Here is an 18745-nt window from a genome sequence, read left to right as displayed (position 1 = left end):
AATGATGAGTAATACTGCTCACTTAGAAATTATCAGGTCTGCAGACTTAATTTAGGAATCTTAGTAAAGAAATGTGATTGTAAAAGATTGTTTTTCATTTATCATCATTATTATTATGAGTGAGATATTTCTCCATTCCTTTGAATCTTTCTACAATTCTATTGGATAAACTGATGTAGCTAATCTTAGAGGATTCAATGTCTTAAGTAGAAAAAAAAGAATTTTCATTTTGAGGGGAATGAGCCTTCTAGATATCTCACACAGATTCATGAATACAGATAATCATTAGCCATATACTTTTCATTGGATATGAGCAAAGAATAATACAGATAGCCACAGTATGTCACAATTTACACTAAAATATATGGTATGTGTTTTAGAACTGATCTGAAGATTACACTGGCATATGTGATTAGCAAAAGTTTTGTTTTGGAATTTAAAAGTAGTCTTATTCATTCCAGAACCACCACCATGTATTTGCATCATCATCATCATTATTATTATGAGTGAGCTATTTGACAATGACTATTTCATGTCATATATAATTTGGTCAAAGCAAACTAGGAAATGAATTTTATTTTTTGCATTTTTGATCTGGTCTATTGTACACCACAGAATAAAAACCTACTGCATGGTATAATGCCTGATTTCATAGTTCTTAAACCTCTAATTTTATTTTTCTAGTTTAAGAATTATACATATATTCCTTTTCAAATCAATATACCATATGGTATCTTCATGAAGGATTTAACAGTTTCTTTCCTATTCACAGTTTTGGTATCTGAAGTAAGATACTTTGCCAAAAAATCCACCAAGTACAGTCACAGTGTGGTTCTTTCTAACATAGAATGAAATCGCAGCTGTTTGGCTATGATGCTCAAAGTATTTTAGTTCACTTCTTTTTCAAAACAAATTACATGAAATGATTTTACTAGATCTTTTTCATAGACTTTTAAAGTGATAATAATAATTACAGAATTTTTAATATACAGTATGAAAAATGTTTCAAATTTGAAAGGCTTTGCACTCTACTAATTTTTAAAGCATCAAAACTTAATTATCTATGCACACACATACAAATTATATATATATTTAAAGCATAAAAGATATGCATAACAGTTTGCTTTGAATCCAAGAGGAAAGTGTTAATTACACATGCACGCACAAACACACACACAAACTTGAGAGAGAGAGAGGGAGAGAGAGAGGGAGAGAAACAGAAAGTGCCATCAAGTCAATGGCGACTTTCAGCAACCACAGAGATAGATTTTCTTCAGAAGGATCTGTCCTCAACCTAGTCCAAATAAGCAAGCAAGCAAGTAAGTAAGTAAATAAGAATGAATGAATGAATGAATGAATGAATGAATGAATGAATGAATGAATGAATGAATATAAAAAAGAATTTGGATTTGAACAGAATAAATCGGAATTTGAAATTCAGCTATGTGAAACAGAGGAGCACTTAATAGCAAAAATGTATAAATTATTGTTGAGAGAAGAAATGGTTGAAGAACAAGTTAAACAATGCATGATTAAATGGGCAAAAAATATTGGACATAATATACATATGCAGCAATGGGAAAATATGTGGTCTAAAGGATTAAAATTTACTTTATGTTATAATTTGAAAGAAAACTTTTATAAAATGTTGTATTGATGGTATATGACACCCCAAAGATTATCAAAGATGTATGGGACAATTTCCAATGTTTGTTGGAAATGTAACCAACAAGAAGGGTTGTTCTACCATATGTGGTGGACATGTAAAATTGCAAAGAAATTTTGGATTAAAATACAATCTTTGATGTAGAGCATACTACAAACACAGGTTCCATTTAAACCAGAACTATTCCTGTTGGGGATAATGGACTTTCAAATCGGAAAGCATCTTATCTGAATTACTCAATACATGATTACCGCAGTAAGACTTTTGTATGCACAATTTTGGAAAACCCAGACACTACCAACAATACAAGAATGGTTGCTAAAACTGATGGAAATGGCAGAAAATGATAAACTGACTTGTTTATTAAAAGAAACATCAAATAATTCCCTTCCCTTAAGGAAGGGAAACCATTGATGGACTATTTGCAAAATGCAGGCGGGGCAAAGCTTACATGGGGATTTGAAGATTAGATTATAAATGTAATGGGATATGTTTTGACAAAGAATTATTTCTATTTAATGCATTAAAAACTAGCACCTATGACACTCTTACTATTCTCAAGACCAGAGATAGATTGGAAGCTATCTATTTTTCATGCCTTTCTTTTTTTCCTTTACTTTATCTCATGTTTTCTTTTCCTTTTCCTTATAATTTGTATTTTTCATTTTCTTTTTCATTTCTAACTTTTAACTTTGTAATTTTAAAATTTCAATAAAATATTATTATATAAAAAAAGAATGAATGAATGAATGATAAGAAAAGAAAAGAAATGTTCACAGAAATATAAGAATAAAACCTTTCAGTATTTCAGGTTCCACCTAATTTAACTACTCTGATGGAATAAAAGCAGTAACCAATATCACAGTAATACAATGGAGATGATAGAATGTTTCAAAGGTTACTTTTTTAATAAACTGGTGATATTAGATATTATTATCCTCATATTGAAGTCATATAGTGTTATGGTGTCATATTTATCTATCCAGAAGTTTTCCTTTATTTTTCAGGATTGTTGGATCATATGGCATTTTTACTACAGTAAATGCTGCAGTTATTTGAATTGACATTTTTAACATTTAAAAAAAGTTTTTTTAAAAAAAAAATACAGAGATGTTGCTAAATCCATTCTAGATCTGAGTGCTTTACAATCAACAAAACAAATATAAACACTCACAATACCCTAAAATAACCCAGCAACCAGTTGTTCCATTCCCTTCACTCTCAATGGAGTTGACCATTCCACAGCAAGCAAGCTGTAAGGTCCCCACCTCTTCCATGCCCCCAAAGAAGGGAATCCACAGAATGCCCTTCCAGCCTAAATAGATTATAGGTTCTATCTGGAGCAGACAGCCCCCAAGGTAACAGGGTTTTACCCAGACCAGAAAGGGTTTTAGGCTATATAGGTAATAACTAGCATCATAAATTAGATCTAAAAATCTACTGGCAACCAGTGCAGCTCCCACAACATTGGCATGATTCTACTAAGTTGGTTCTTTCCAAAATGTGGACCACTGATTTTGTGTCAACTGCAGCTTCTGAATTGCCTTCAAGGGAAATGCCATGTAGAGTGAATCTAAGCAAATGATTATAAAGGCATGAGTTATGGTCAACAGTGGTTGCTGAACCAGGAAAGGTAACAACTGGTGCACCAGCCAAAACTGGCCACAGTCTCCACCTGATAATCTAACAGAAGCCAGGAATCCAGGTGGATTCTTAAACCTCCTCCTTCAGTATAGCGGCATCCCATCCAGAGCCAAAGCTGGAACTAAGCTGGAACTAGAAGGCTTCTACACAAATAATAGCTTCATGTTGTTGGGATTTTTCCCAAGCCATCCCTCACAGCCTCCAGGCATCAGGTGAAGTCTTACACAGCAGCTCATGTATGGGCTGGGACAGAGATATAAAGCTTCACATCATCAACATACTGATCATATTATCCCCCTGAACTGATGGATGATTTCCTTAAAAGGTTTCATGTAGACATTACAGAGACTGGGGGAAAGGCCGAAACTCATATTGGAATGTCTAAAGCTTAAACTGTCCTTCCCCATCAAAACAGACTGGGTTTACCAGAAGGGAGTGGAGCCACTGAACAATGTTCCTTCAAACCCCAACCCTCACAGGCAAGTCAAAAGGATACCATGTTTGATGGAATCAGACACTGCTGAGGGATCAGACAGCAGAAGAAGGATCATACTATCTAAGATAACTTCACAAAGTATAATCTCAGTGGATTTGTCCACAAAGTGCCTAGCAAAAAGGTTATCACAGTGGCCTAAAGGAGATTCTTCTGACTTGCCCAAACCTAAAAAGGACCAGGTAACCCTAAACAAGGCCACTGGAAAGCAGTCCATGGACATATGACAGCAGGGAACTATTGATGCTTTTTGGCCCTTAACACCATGGCTTAAGTGCCAATATTTGTACCACCCTTATTTGGCCATATTCATTCTTTGTCTTTTGCCAGCATCACATAACATGGTAACAATTATTCAATTCCATTCGATTGATTGTAATGCATACAGCACTGAAGTGCTTAAAATGCACCCTTTAAACCAGCAGCAAAATGTCAAATGCTGTTCATGTCATATTCTACTTCAACTAACTCAGTCCCCAAAGAGCACTGGTAAATGTCAGCTTAATGAATTGTTTAGCAAATATGATTATATGCTGGGCAACTTGTACCTCAGACAGCATAAGCTAAACTAAGCTTTTTTGTCAGCAGCTCTCTTTCCTCAAACCACTCGTACCTCAAACTTAAAATTGCTTCTCTAATTCATTCTTTTTTCCCCCTACAGCAGTGCAATTCTTGCATTTTTCATTTTTGAAGGGAAAGTAATTTGTCAAAGACAATGTCTTTTGAGAAATTTAAAGAAATTGTTCATTGTCAAAGCAATGGTTATGAATAAATCCTAGAGTAATAAGGCATTCAATTTCCTTAAAAGTATTTTGTCATGCACCTTTAAAAAAGAGTTGTCTTTTATTGCCAATGCAGCTAAAACAATATATTAGTAAACCAACTCTTTCAACAATAATTATGCATAATAATAAACCAACAGGAGTCAGGGCAACACACATGATCAGCAATAACAGAGTGATTGTGTTCATACAACACACATAGCCAAGTCAGGTGAAGATCTGATAGATGCACTTACCCAAAATGTTCATCTTGGTTAGCCTTTTGTGTGGCTAAGTGTGTTGTGTGAATTCAGACCTTTTGGTTATTTTATGGTTTATGCAAACTACCAGGTTAAGGGTGTTGTGTAAATGTAGTCTGTGTCTGTTGGAGAGGGTTTTTCTCATGAACATAGTTGTCCATAAGCACAGAATGTGGTAATGCTGTTCGAGAAACGTCGTTATCAGATAATAATCAGATTCTGGAATGGCACCTACGGATCAAACAGCACCCACTTACTCCAAGCCTGGGAACACAGTGGAATAAGATCTTTCCACTTTCTCATTCCACAACGGATTCAATACAGCCCTTAAGCAACCCATTCACTTATAAACCTTCTGAAGAGTGGCTGGGGAATAGATGAAACTGCAGGGAAGAAGGGAGCAAAGAAAGACCAAATGCAGCAGCTATATTCTCTTTGTATAAACACTAGTTATCTGGAACAGACCACAGTGAATATACTGGGCTTTATTTCTTAGTAAAAATGCACTGGATCATGTTGTTAATTATTTCAGTTTCAGCTCTATATATATTACCTGGGATTAAATCCTAACTGGGATTAAGTCTTATTGGGCTCAGCTAGAAAGGCATATAATAAGATGATAGGCTAGGTGTGCTTTTTTCTCAGTCTAAATTCCATTGAACCTAATGGATTTATGTGCAAGTAAATGTGAAGATGATGACACTGTTAGCTGGTATTAATCTCTAGCTATTTGGGTCATAAATACTGGTCTATAGGCACAGATCAGGGATAGATAACTTGCAGCCTACAGACAACTTGAATCCCCCATATTTTGCAGGAAAGGATTTCAAATGGTTATGATGTTATACCATTAGCTGGCCGCCCTGCAGCTGCTTGCTGTCTTCCAAATTGTAGCCCACTTCTATTAACAGATGCGTATTTAGATAGAATTACTATAACTAAAATATAACATTATATATTATCCTAGGGGAAAAACTGTGATCTACTGAGCTGCATGCCTACCCACTAGTGTTCCGTGGACCATGTATATTTTCCTACTGAAGGGAAAATTTCATCACACTTTTCTGAACAGGTCCAAAATACCATATGATTTTGCTTAAAATGTTGGCCAGCATTCAGATATTTTAATTCCAATAGACGATGGAATAATATAAATAAAAGGGAGAAATAATTATAAACAGGACTTTGATATAAAAAGACATATTCAGAATTGCTTTGTCAAGCTTTTAAAAAATCAGAAGAAACGGCTCTTGAGAGAAAATGTGGAACTAACTATGGAAAGAAAGTCAGGGATAGGTTTGGGTTTTTTTTTTTCTTTCTTTTTTTTTACTGAAGCATGAGGAAGCAAATAGGACAAACTGAAAATTACTTGCAGCTAAAACCACTTCAGGTTTGTCTGCCTTTGGAGAACTGAATTATACTGGGTTTCTTGACTTTGTTCTCTAATTAATCTGCCTTTGTATTTTTTTTTTTTTAATCTGCACTCAGTCGTTACCGACTCTGCAGTGACTGCTTTTTGGACGACTCCTTGCATTTTCAAGGCAAGGTATTTCAGAAGTGGTTTGCCATGGCCTCCTTCCTAGATCAGAGCCCAGCTGGCGAGCGCAAGAGGCGGGGTTTCCATTGCTTCGCACCTTTTTCGGGCGTGCGCAGCTTCCGCGCTACCGGCAACTGCTCCTGACTCCTTTTTGCAAGACACCACCAGCATTTTTCCTCCCACTGGAGTGAGAGTACCCATTTACCAACAGGTCCAAGGTCCAAGAGGTACATCAAGAAAAGCTTTACAGCAATTTCCATATTCATATTGGCAACCAATGGCTGCCATTGAGAAAATTATCTCAGCAAAATATATGGGAGTATCGATGTTTCTCTGTCCTTTGTCAATGTGATCAGAGAACTCATCTGAGGAGACAATAGAATGGTACAAATGGCTCTGTAAGGCACTTCTGTTCAGGAAATTGACCAACTGCTCTTATTACAATATGGGATTCAAAATAATGGACAGAAGATGGAAGGAATTAGAACTGTTCCTTTGGCAAGTGATCCTGCATATGAAACAGCTGTGTAAGAGAGTCAGGAATACAGCTTAAAATTGGAACATGATCTCTATCAGAAACACATCCTGTTTCACTCCAACTGAAATGCCATCACAAAACACAGATGTGACTATCGTAAACTATACGTATTTTAAAAACAAACAAGGAATGAAACATAAGAGAGAGAAGGAATAAGCAGCCTTCAACCCATTCACACTGACCTTGGTGGACACTATAAGTTAAAAACAAACTGCTGACTGAGTGGTTGAGGATCAAGAGACAAACTCAGCTATGTCATTACACTTTCTATGAAGCTAATATGCAAGAGAAGATTAATTTATAACTATAGCAATGGAAGCAGATATGCTACATGTCACTTAATTCCACTAACTTCTTAAGTTTAGTACTGTAATGGTGTAGATGTCGTAATGTGTAATGTTGCAGTGAGAGATACAGAGAATGTTCCTGAGAGCTCTTAGAAATTCAAAGGAGTGGTGTGGGGTGTGGGGGGGGTGTTGCTAGGCATAAAAATAACCTCCTCCACAGGATCTTGGACCTGTTAAGTTGTACAAACAAAGGTGGGATATAAGTCAAATAAATAAATCAATAGTATTTTAGCCTCACGTGTTTGCCTCACTGTAAAATTGGTATCTTGTGGCTGGCCATGCAGATCACAACTATTTTCTGACATAGCAGTCCTTTTGCCATGATATTTTCTAAAATCTCAAATTGGGAATTATTGGACTTCAAAACAGTCCTTGGCTAGGGGCTCCAGGCACATCATCTAATAAAGGAGATGGGCTTTTTATCAGCTAGCAGCCTATTTATTGTTTTATTTCCATTTTGTCCTCTTGCTGCTGTTCTATTTTCTACCCTGGAGCTTTAACTCAAGTGTTTTCCTCTGAAACAAATTTGTAGACTGATTCCATGGCTGCAGATCATCTCAGTTTGATACATCGATGGATGCAAAAGAAATACTTTATTCCACTGCAGCATGGATAGGAGCAATTAATCAAGTCTTCTGATACCTTCTGAAATCTGCAAAGAAATTAAATTAAGTATATTTTGGGATAAATCAGTGTACTGTATATTGGGGAAAATGGTATATATAAGACAGCTGCATAGGAAAAATATATATAGATTGGGAGTAGTGAAGCTGAGAAAAAAAAGATGTATTTTGAAAGATATGTTCAAGATCCATAGAGTAGCAACTGCAGATTTTAAAAATAGGATTAGCTGAGAGGTTGGACAGAATAAAATACTATGCAGTATTGACACAAATTGCATTAACATTGATCTGAATGTTATCAATCAATATCAATATCAAATATCCCCATAAATATTTCACTGCTGCCTGAATGTGTTGTGAGAGTCTGTAAAACAAAATCAGATTTTGCTCTGAAAAGCTGATAAATCCACCAAACAATTTCAGTAGTCAGTGATATAAATTGATTTATTTAGTTTAATAAATAAACATTAAATAAATAAAACAATTCCTTTCTACTTTATTGAACTAATTGCTAGCTATTTTACAATTTTCCTTCCCCAATTAAAATATCACCAGGAATATTTTATTTATTATCTAAGAAATTATTAAAACAAATACTAGGATCCAAGTTTTGATCAAACCTTAGCTATTTATAAAATTAAAGTCCCATAAAATGTTGACACTTTTCTTGCTCTCTAATATTGATCACCTTACTCAATATTAGAGTGAGGTGTATTTTTGGGTCATAGATAATTTTCATTAGTTATATGAGTTAAAGGAATCATGCAGCTCACATGTCTAACCTTATAGGAACCATACAGGTTGCATAATTAATTAAATTGTTTCAGAATTTTATATGACTTTGTGAAAGCTAATCTGAGAGCCAGAGTAGTGGTCACCCGTATCAGCTACTAACAGTTGACCAATTTCAAAGCCAAAAGTGCAAGCCAAAAAGACTGTTAAACTCCAGGAAGCATAAGAAAAAGAAGTGCCAGCATTAGAAAACACTGGGTGTAACAAATGGGTAAGTGAAGAAGAGGATCTAAATATTCATGTCAATCAGATATGGGAGATAGCAAGTTAATTTGGAAGGGCAAAGCACGCTCAAACAACCAGAAATGCTGATTGTCCTACTTGCAAGTTCTGAGACTGTGAAATGAAAGAGGAAATAGATATTCATTTTGTAAAAAATTGCTTGCAAGATTCTGATCTGCGAAAGTCTGACAGAGGCAGAGAGGTCAACTCTCACTTGAGACTCAGCTTGCAAAGTTAAGTGCAGGGAGAGGAAATGCCAACTGCCTCCCCAAAGGGAAACCAGAATAAACTGGAGAGAGAACATTCCAGAATGTACGAGTCACCCCAGAAAGCCAGAAAATAGAATTACAGGAAAATAAAGTACAATAAGAAAGATGAGACAAAGCCTCACCTTCTTGACTACAAGATGGTACATACTTTGATTCTCTTCATAAGAAGATATTGATTAAACTAGATTCTGGATTCAAGTCAGAAATTTACTTAGCAGACAGACAAAACCTCCTCTCACCAGGAAGAGGCTCTGTGAAATTATTTTGTGCATCAGATAAAGGAAAAATCATCAACTGAACAATTAAGGACGGCCTGTATGTCCCAGATTTGAAGTCAAACCTGCTATCAGTAATGTATCTCACACGGAAAGAGTGAAAAATAAACTTTAAAAGCCATAACTGTTATGTGACCAAAAATGGGGAGTTGCTTATGAAAAGCATCTTCCAAGAACATGGACTATTTGGACTGAAATGCAGCCCCAGAAATTGGTTAAATTTATAGCATAGGAAGTTGGAAAGCTCCTGTATGTAGCCTCAGTGACAAGGCTAGACACTGTTGCAGCAGTTGGAATCCTGTATAGGAAGGTCAGCACACCAACCAAAGCCAGTTGGGTTAGAGCAAAGACATTGGGCAGGTATCTTAAGGGCCCTGCACACCTCAATCTCCAACTGCCAACCAACAGTGACCCAAAACTAGCAGGACAGATCATAAGTCCACAAGCATATGGAAGTGGGGTGATCAGTTGGCCAAGCAAATAGTAATCATTTGTTGCTCTATCTTTATTTATTTATTTTATTTATTTATCATATTTATATAGCCGCCCATCTCACACAAAGTGAGAGTATTATACACAGTAAAACTATGGCAAGAGACTATGCAGCCACATAAACTATTAATGGAGTTTGGGACAGATGAGCCAAAGCCAACAGACATGTCTGAAGACAATCAGGAATGTATCCAGCACAAAGCACACTGACACCAAGTATCAGTAGGTAGGAGATGCCCAAGAAGAGGCAGTCACTGAGATTAAGCCATTAAGAGAGATGCTGGCAGATTGATTCAAGAAGGCTTTGCCTAGAGATTTGCAGAGAGCCATGTGAGAGCTGATAGGAATTTGGGATCGGTGCATGAGCCAGCAAGAACACATGCTAGAAGTGTGACTTCAGTGGCACTTACTTTTCAGCACCTCACAACCTACTTTGCACAAGGTTCAATGGGATGTAGGATTTACTCTGTGTCCCCTCTTTGTCTTTCACTCTGCCTGCTCTTTGCTGCCTTTGTTTTCTAGGTAATCATGCATGGGAGTGTCCCCTTCTTGACTCTCTTCCTGAAAGTGTGTAGATAGCTACTTCCAGGTTCTTCCTGAAACCATCTTTTTTTCTGTTAAGTTATAAAACTGCTTCACTACTACTTGCTCAGGCTAGATTCTTGCTCTCAGGAACACTCAAACTTACATAAATTTACTGTTTCCAATACTAAGGGCAAACTGTAATCCAAGCTGGTTTTAAATCACTCACAGCACTAGTTTAATATATCTAGAGGTGCCTGTAACAAGCCATGTTGATTTCCTACAGGCAACCACTTGTGTCATGACACCAAGGACACAATTTAGTACTTACATTAGAACATCTGACATATGTTGTGTCATTTATGTCATGATATGAGGCATGTGTCATCACTTGTCCCCCTTCCCCCGATGGATACCTATGAATATATCCATATTAAGTAATACCAAGTTTATATTAGCTTATGAAGTAGAAACTAGTTCTGTGAACTTGAATCGATGAAAAACTTATACAATACAGAAAACTGCACTGGCTAAGTTTACTTTAGAAATGCTTCAAGCATTTCATTTCTAATGTATATTCATAAAAATATGTATGGCTATGAGAAACTCATATTTACAAATATTTGTGTTGTAGGATGCTCTCATAGAACAAAGACAGTAGAAGAATCCTGGTTCTCATAGTGGCCAATCAGAAGAAATAAAACAAAAGCAATCATAGCTGTTACCTCTGAAGCCTAACAACTGCACACTGCTATCATGACACAAAGAAATTGCAACAAGTAGAGTATTGCAAATGCGGAGTTATAGGTATCAAAAAACATTATCCACAGCTTTCTGCCTTATTCTACATGGCAAGTGCTATTCATGGCAGTATTATAAAAAGACTGAAACCTTTTCACCCTTCCATGATGCCAAATTGTTCAGAACTATGTGTCCTTAGTGAGTGGCTAAATTTCAAATCATTTGAACCATATTTTCTTAAGCAAGCCTATGAATCACATTATTAATCATTGCTCTGTTTTCAACAAATGACATTAATTACTATACACCTTCTATAATAGAAAGCCAAAATGGAAAGGACTTGTTGGCAGCAGAAAGAGCTTCACTTTAGATTTCCCAAGAGGTAGCAGCAAATCTGTTTCCATCTTCTTTTTTGAGCAATAAATGTTTCCAGATATTTATTTCCATGCATAATATAGAAGTTCAGTTGCTTAATCTTGCTGCCTTTTCTCTCTTTTTTCCAAGTGGAGAGTCTTGCTGGAAAGTTAATTTTGTACATTAAGAAACTCAATTACTGCTTCTTCTCCTTCAAAATCTTCTTTGAAAGGTTACATACAAACAGACTTACAGGGTAACTCTACAATCCAGAGGATATTTATTCAGAAGCAACCTCAAGGTCCTTCAGCATTGCTTGCTTTCTAATAAGGGTGCTTAGGAGTAGAACGTTTGCTTTCCTTGTGGCTTGACCTCTTCTTCTCCAATGCAGAATTTGGCAGAAGCAGGGGTCCCTGTGGGGAAGGGTCCCCAGGGTCAAAATGGTGGACACAACCAGGCGATCAAAGCCTTGGTCCTTTTTAACATGTCACATGCATTTCATGCATGTAAAATGGGGCGGAACCTCAATCACCTTGGTTTGCACCCACCATTTCGGCCCTGTGGCTACCACCTCCAGCCCTGCTGACACCTCTAGGCAGAGGCCAAGCTCAGTTTCACTGGCGGTTTCTTGTGTTAGACTCAAATCACATAGTAAAAGGGAAGATGAGGTTCTGATTTTGAAAAGCAAAACAAGAGAAGGAACTATATCCCTTTCGGCTTATTTTCTTTCCTCTTCCTCTACCAAACTCACATGTGGAAAATATGGTCTGGATAAAATTTGCAGGGATCAAATTGAAAGGGTGAAAACATTCCACTCTCTTTACCACCGTTCAGTTACTCAAACTGAGGAGCAAGACAACATCTAGAACCTCTGATAGCTGGGCCACGCATGATACCTATTGTCATTGCACTAACCAACTTAGAAGGAACTTCTGACCACCTGTGTAATTTGCTGCTATAAGTCTCACCAGCAAGGCCAGAAGCAGAGATTACCAGTCCTGCTTGAAAACTAACAGTGAGGACTTACAGAGGCAAAACCATGATCAAAATCCAGTCCATCTATAAGTCTTTGGCTTCTATTTACAGGCGGCAAACATCTGGACTAAAATTCAATGGCAAATCCAAAATATATACAAAAAACTCTAACTTTTTGCTACCTTCAAGTGATTATCTGTGTTTTTCCAGTAAGATCTGGTAGTCAAGACAGAGTCTAGTTTTGACAAAGTTCTGAGAGTCATGTTCAGGAGAAGATCAGGTATTTCCAGGCAGTCAAACAAGACTTGGAATTGAACAGGCAGGCTGCCAAGGAAGTTGTTTTTAACAACTGAGAGCTGTCGAACAGAGGATTTTACATCAGAGGACCCGAGCCTTCTCCTAAGTCCCATTAGTACTGGCCAGTGAATGACAAAGCCAAATCACTAGTAGTAGAGCATAACTACTAGGAAGACACAGTTCCCAGCTATCTAGTGCTCCTGCATCTCTCTGCAATGCCACGTGACCAGGATCAGCCACCCCCTTTACAGCTTGTGCCTGCTACCATTTGCTTGCAGGATTCAACATGAGATTCAAATTAACCCTACATGAATTCAGCCAATAGCAGCTGGATAACAGCACGGCTGAGACTCTTTTATTACTGTCCTGATACCTCCTGTCTTGAAAAATGGACTAATGCCCTAACTGACATATTTAACTAAAGCCTCCTTTAGTTAGACCTGGGAGATCAGGGAATGGTGAAGAGAGATCAGTAAGGAAGGAACAACATCTCATTTTGGATTGTGCCATTCTTCTCATCTGACATTTATGATTATAGTGGTATTCAGTAAAAAGAAATCTGCATTGTATTCACTATCTCAGAAAGCTGTGACATTTAAAGCTGAGAACAAAAAATCATTGATTAGAATTGAAGCATTAAGCTGGGAATTTTCAAGTACTAGCTAAATGTTGACTATTTCTAGAATTTTAGACCACCCAATAATCAGAGTTCTCTGGTATTCAGGCATTTACGTTTCAAAGAACTTTATTTGCCACATTCATCAAATCTTATCTGGCAGGGAGATGTCACAGCAATTTTTCCAGCCATGCTGGGATGAATACATTTCATTTCTGAGTATTTGTAGATATTTTGACCCTTTGACCTTAAGATACTGACAAGCTGAAACTCCCAGTGTGAAAGGATTAAGTCAAGCTTTGGGGAGGATTGGATTTACAGTTCATTTGTAAGTCCCTTTCTCCTTCACTCCATGCCTTGCTCTGTTGGCCAAACTTGCCTTGAATGACTATTCAAGCAATAAGGCATGAAGGAGAACTAAAAGAGAGGCATCAAAAAGTCCCAGAGTTCAGAAATTCTGACTTTATTGACCTACGTCAGTATAGCTTAGGAACAAATTACAGACAAAAAAAGAGTTTTCAAAGACAGTCCAGACTTCATTATCTCTAAAGGAACTTAAAATGGATGCAGATATTTGCAGATGTACGGAAAATAAAAGCTATCACACAACTACAGTATAAAAATCTTCCATCTGAAGACTGTACAATTTTTAACTGAGAGGAACATTTGCTGTCATGCTGTCATGTGTTTCCTGTACATTTTTTCCCTTCTGGAATCATTTATGAATAGTTAAAATTGCACTAGTCTCTAAATGTATGTCCCCAAGCTTCTATTAAATGAGCCAAATTAAACAAAGACCACCACACTTATTAAATCAGTTTTATAGGGACTGGAAGTTATCTTCTAGACTTTATAGCTATGTTTCTATTATACTGGAAAGGACATGAGGTTAAGAGTTTAGAGGAAGCCACTGAAAGTCTACCAGATTACCCATCAAAAAGAAAAGATGCAGATGTTATATAATTAAAACTACAATCTGCAGCACATAAACTACCAAAATGTCTAAGAATGCAATTTTTTTTCCCTGGTTCTCTTACTCTTGGGTTTCTGTTAATATGCTGTGCTTCCAACTTTTTTTTCTTTCATTTGAGCCGAGTAAATAGGAATATTATCCATCATACCACTACTCTTATGCCATTCCTCTGAACAATCATTGCAAAGCTGCTGGTGGTAATAAAAATGACTAACAAACAACATTTTGTAGTTCTTTGAACATTTTTGGGAAAAAATATAATTTATAACAGGAAATGTTAATTACTTAGCCTGTATGAAGTGCCATGTTAGAAAGAAGAAACTCATAGCACAATCTCTAATAGTGTTGAAATTATATGGTTTCATTTCTAACTTCAGTCTTGCAAGCATAGCTTGCAAACATCGTTCCATGATTTCTAGACTCCTCTGCTATCAAACATGAAATACAATGAGTGAGGAACAACTGGGTTTGGGCTGCCCTTCATGGCTACTCCACTGGGCACACTCCAATTCTGCATTTATCAACTGGACATATTCACATGACACACTCACCTGTGGTTTAAGTTAAATCAGGTAAGTGATCTCTCCATGAATAGTACAATAGATTATCAAATAAACTGTTCTTTGTTTAGCTTCTTCCTTTCTACAACTTCTATGGAGTCTTTTCTTTTTTACAATCCTCCCTAAATATAGAAAAAATAGTAGTAAGACATAGATGACCATTGGCCACATTGGGGCCAGAATCATTGCACAAAGGTTGGGAGAAGGCTAATCTCTCTCCCAACCAGTTTTAAACACATCTGACCTGACATTTGTGGCCAGTGGGACTACTGCTTAATGTGACACTCAAAGCAAGAATGTTGGAAGCACCTGTAGTACAATTGTCATGCAAGATAAGAAAATCAGGATGAACTGCTCTGTTCCTCAAATTGGATCATTCATCTGCACAAACCTAATCAGTTCATTACAATTTTGAATACTAGTAGGGGGAGGCGGGAGAAGTCTTACAAAGCAGCTATACCATAATAAGGAAATTGATTGCCCAAAATATAGAATTAGGAAATAGAAAGAATAATAAACATTCTCTCTTTCTCTCTCTCATTCTCTCTTTCTCTCTCTCTGAAATAATTTGAAATGGACATGAAACTACACATATAGTAGAAGAGGAAACAAAGAAAATGCTGGAGGAAGGGAGAGAATATAGAAATGCATAATTCTTATCTAAGATTTGACCAAATGTTTTGTTTTCTTTTCAGAATGGAAGTTGGAAGCTGATCAGATATCTTTATTTTGGAAAATGTGTTTTGATTATGAAATGGAACAATTTACACACTTGGCTATATAAAATGGAAAAAAAAGTTAAGCGGCAGTGATAAACAACCCCCCCCCACACTCACTCATGCTTGACCCATGTCCAAGATACAGTGTCCTTGCCTGACTCTCACTGTTTTATACCTAAAAGCTCCCCCTCCTCCTTTTACTGCTCTCTTGTACTTACAAAGAATCAATAGTGCATTAGTGCTGTACATGCCTCCATGGAGAGTATACTTTTTCCTATATTCTTATAGGGGAATCATACTGAATTTGATTAAAATAAATAAAAAGGTGCTTAATGATGCCCCATTTAAAACTTCAAGGAAAGATGCTTCACTCCTACTAACTTCTTTTGAATGTTATGCACAACCCTAACGATTATCAGAAAAGTCAGTCTGGTAATCCCTTATGGACTTCTGTGTAAAACAGAAAGAATGAATTTACGATCTATGGTTTTTATGATTAGATAGGATAGATTGTAGAAAGAAGAGAGTCACGATGCAACTTTAGAGAAAGAGGTAAATCTACAGTGGTACTTATAACTGCCGTAAAGGAGATCAGAAGCCACTTCTTTATATCTTTCTTCTTTCTTTTCTATTTTTTTTTCTATTTTTTTTCTTTTCTTTTTGCATTTTAGCTTTCCCTTTTATTTCTTCCTTTTTATTTTTTCCTTCTTACTCTATTTTAATTAGTCTTGTATTTAAAAGTTTCAATAAAATTATATTTTTTTAAATAGTCTGGTGTAGTGGTTAAAGGCCCCAGGGTAGAAACTGGGAGGCCATGAATTCTAGCCTTGCCTTAGGCATAACTTGGGGGATTTTGGTCCAGTCACATCTCTCAGCCCTAGAAAGCAGGCAAACCACTTCCAAAAACATTGTCAAGAAAATTGCATGGACTTGTCCAGAAAGTGGCCAGGGGATTTGAATCCTTCTCCTTCACCTTACACTGCTGCATTTCATTTTCCTCTCATTTCGCTATTTACTATTCCCTGCCCCATACTCAGTAACTATAACTGTAAGGTGTCATACACCAGTACAATATATCCTTTAGTATCATTCAAGATAGTATCCCATGCATCTAATTACCTAGACTGTAATCCACAAAAATGTACTAGCTTTTAATAAGCTATAAGACTCTTTCCTCTTTCTCTTTCTTTGTCTTCTCTTCTGTCATTGTAACAGATTAACACAGTTAATCATTTAGAACGTAGTGGCACAACTTATAAGACGTTGTAGGCCTCAACTCATCTTTTCAAATGTCTGGAGGGTGGTTGCAGGAAGCCACCCAGAAAGGCAGTGGAACAGTATGACTGAAATAGAATAGGATCAGGAGGCCTCTGGGAAGCGCATGATCAACACTCCCATCTTTAAAGTCTATCCCCAAACCCAAAATAATAATCTAAAATACACAGCTGAATTTTTGCCATTTTGCCATTAAATTTTGGCAATGCAACCTCAGAGCCAGTTTGGTGTAGTGGTTAAAGGCATCAGGCTAGAAACCGGGACATCGTGAGTTCTAGTTTTGCCTTAGACATGAAGCCAGCTGGGTGACCTTAGGCCAATCACTCTCTGAGCCTTAGGAGGAAGCAGGCAATGGCAAAACACTTCCAAAAAAACCTTGCCAAGAAAATTGCAGACTAGTCCAGGCAGTTGCCAGGAGTCAAAAACTGATTTGAAGGCATAAAAAAAACAAAAACAAAAACAAAAAAAAACAAGCAACCTCAGGGTGCTGTAGGTCATATATGGGTGGGGAACTGGTAAGATACAAAAACTGAGTATAGATGGACTTGTTGCACACCAACTGTTTGCAAATTGCATCTGTCTTTATGCAATTGTGTACCTAACTATTTTATACTAGCTATTGTATAATAGTCAATTTATGTATTTACTACTTAACTTGTCATGTTCATCATAGCAATTTCAAAATCAAATACCTAACAATACACTATATAGGTTTCTAAAGCACTCCTTTTTCTAAAAATTGATATATATAATTTTGAATAGGAACACCACACTTTTTGGTATTGCTGCAGGGTGCTTTATTGCCAAATTCTATGCTATACCCCTGCTTGAAGCCAGTATAACTGAAGAGTTAAAGATTGAAGTTAAAATATAGAAAATATGTTATGAGGAAAAACAGGAAATCTTAAAGTTAACGTTCCTGAAAGGAATTGCTTTCCCCATGAATATGGTAGAAGAATAAAATAAAATCTGTTCCTATGTCCAGAATCTTTGTGGACTCTGTTGAAGGTTGTAAGGGACTGCTACAACCGTCCATGTTCCCCTAGCATAATCATTTGTGTCCATAGAGCTAGATATATAGAAACTACCTGCACATGAAGTTCAATGGCAAGTCTGCAAAAAGGATGGTATCTAACTGAATTTAGAGAATGCACATACTGTATACAAGTTTAAGTTGGTGATGCAGCTCCAAAATGAGTGCCTTTTTGGATTTTTCATCCTACATTAGGGGCATTAAGAGCACAGATACCAAGTAAGGAACTCTACTTAGAGGTGTGCAGCATTGGGGGAGAAAAAAAACAAACAATTTTTCTAGGCAATATCTTCAGTGCCTGACCTATTTTTTTTCTCTCCCCCCCCCCCCCCACAGAGCACAGAGATTGAAGAAGAAGAGATTACAAGAGAATAAGGAGGCACACAATGGGGAATACACTGAGCTGTTTGCATGCTTGGGTTGCCAGTGCCACCACATTGCTTTTAATGTGTATTCCCCACTGTGTGCCTGCTTATTCTCTTGTAATCCCTGCCTCTCCAATCTCTCTGCTCTGCAAGGGAGGGAGAAAAAGAAAACAACAGGTCAGGCACAGGACAACACATACTGACTGTAACTGTGATCAAGCGACTGAGGGACGTTGTGAAGGTCGTAAATGGGATGCTACGAAGATCATAAATGTGGTCACTGGTTGTAAAGTTATTTTTTTTAGTACCAATATAATTTTGAATCGTCTCTGAATGAGGCAGTTGGTAAGCGAGGATTACCTGTATTCTTAAAGCACCAGTGTAAAGATTGAAATA

General features: G+C 36.9%; 1 protein-coding gene across 4 annotated transcripts in view; it reads right to left on the bottom strand.

The window, feature by feature from the left end:
- The window catches only part of LAMA2 (laminin subunit alpha 2), a 426899-nt gene that overhangs the window by 265733 nt on the left and 142421 nt on the right, over positions 1 to 18745 (bottom strand). The gene's annotated exons all lie outside the window — the stretch shown is intronic.

Source organism: Python bivittatus, unplaced genomic scaffold, assembly GCF_059951505.1.
Source record: "Python bivittatus isolate LINGU-HERP-01145 unplaced genomic scaffold, Pbiv_v1 ctg000020_np1212, whole genome shotgun sequence".
Lineage (NCBI taxonomy): Eukaryota > Metazoa > Chordata > Lepidosauria > Squamata > Pythonidae > Python > Python bivittatus.
The sequence above is the reverse complement of the archived record's forward strand: the minus strand, read 5'-3'. Positions and strand labels throughout refer to the sequence as shown.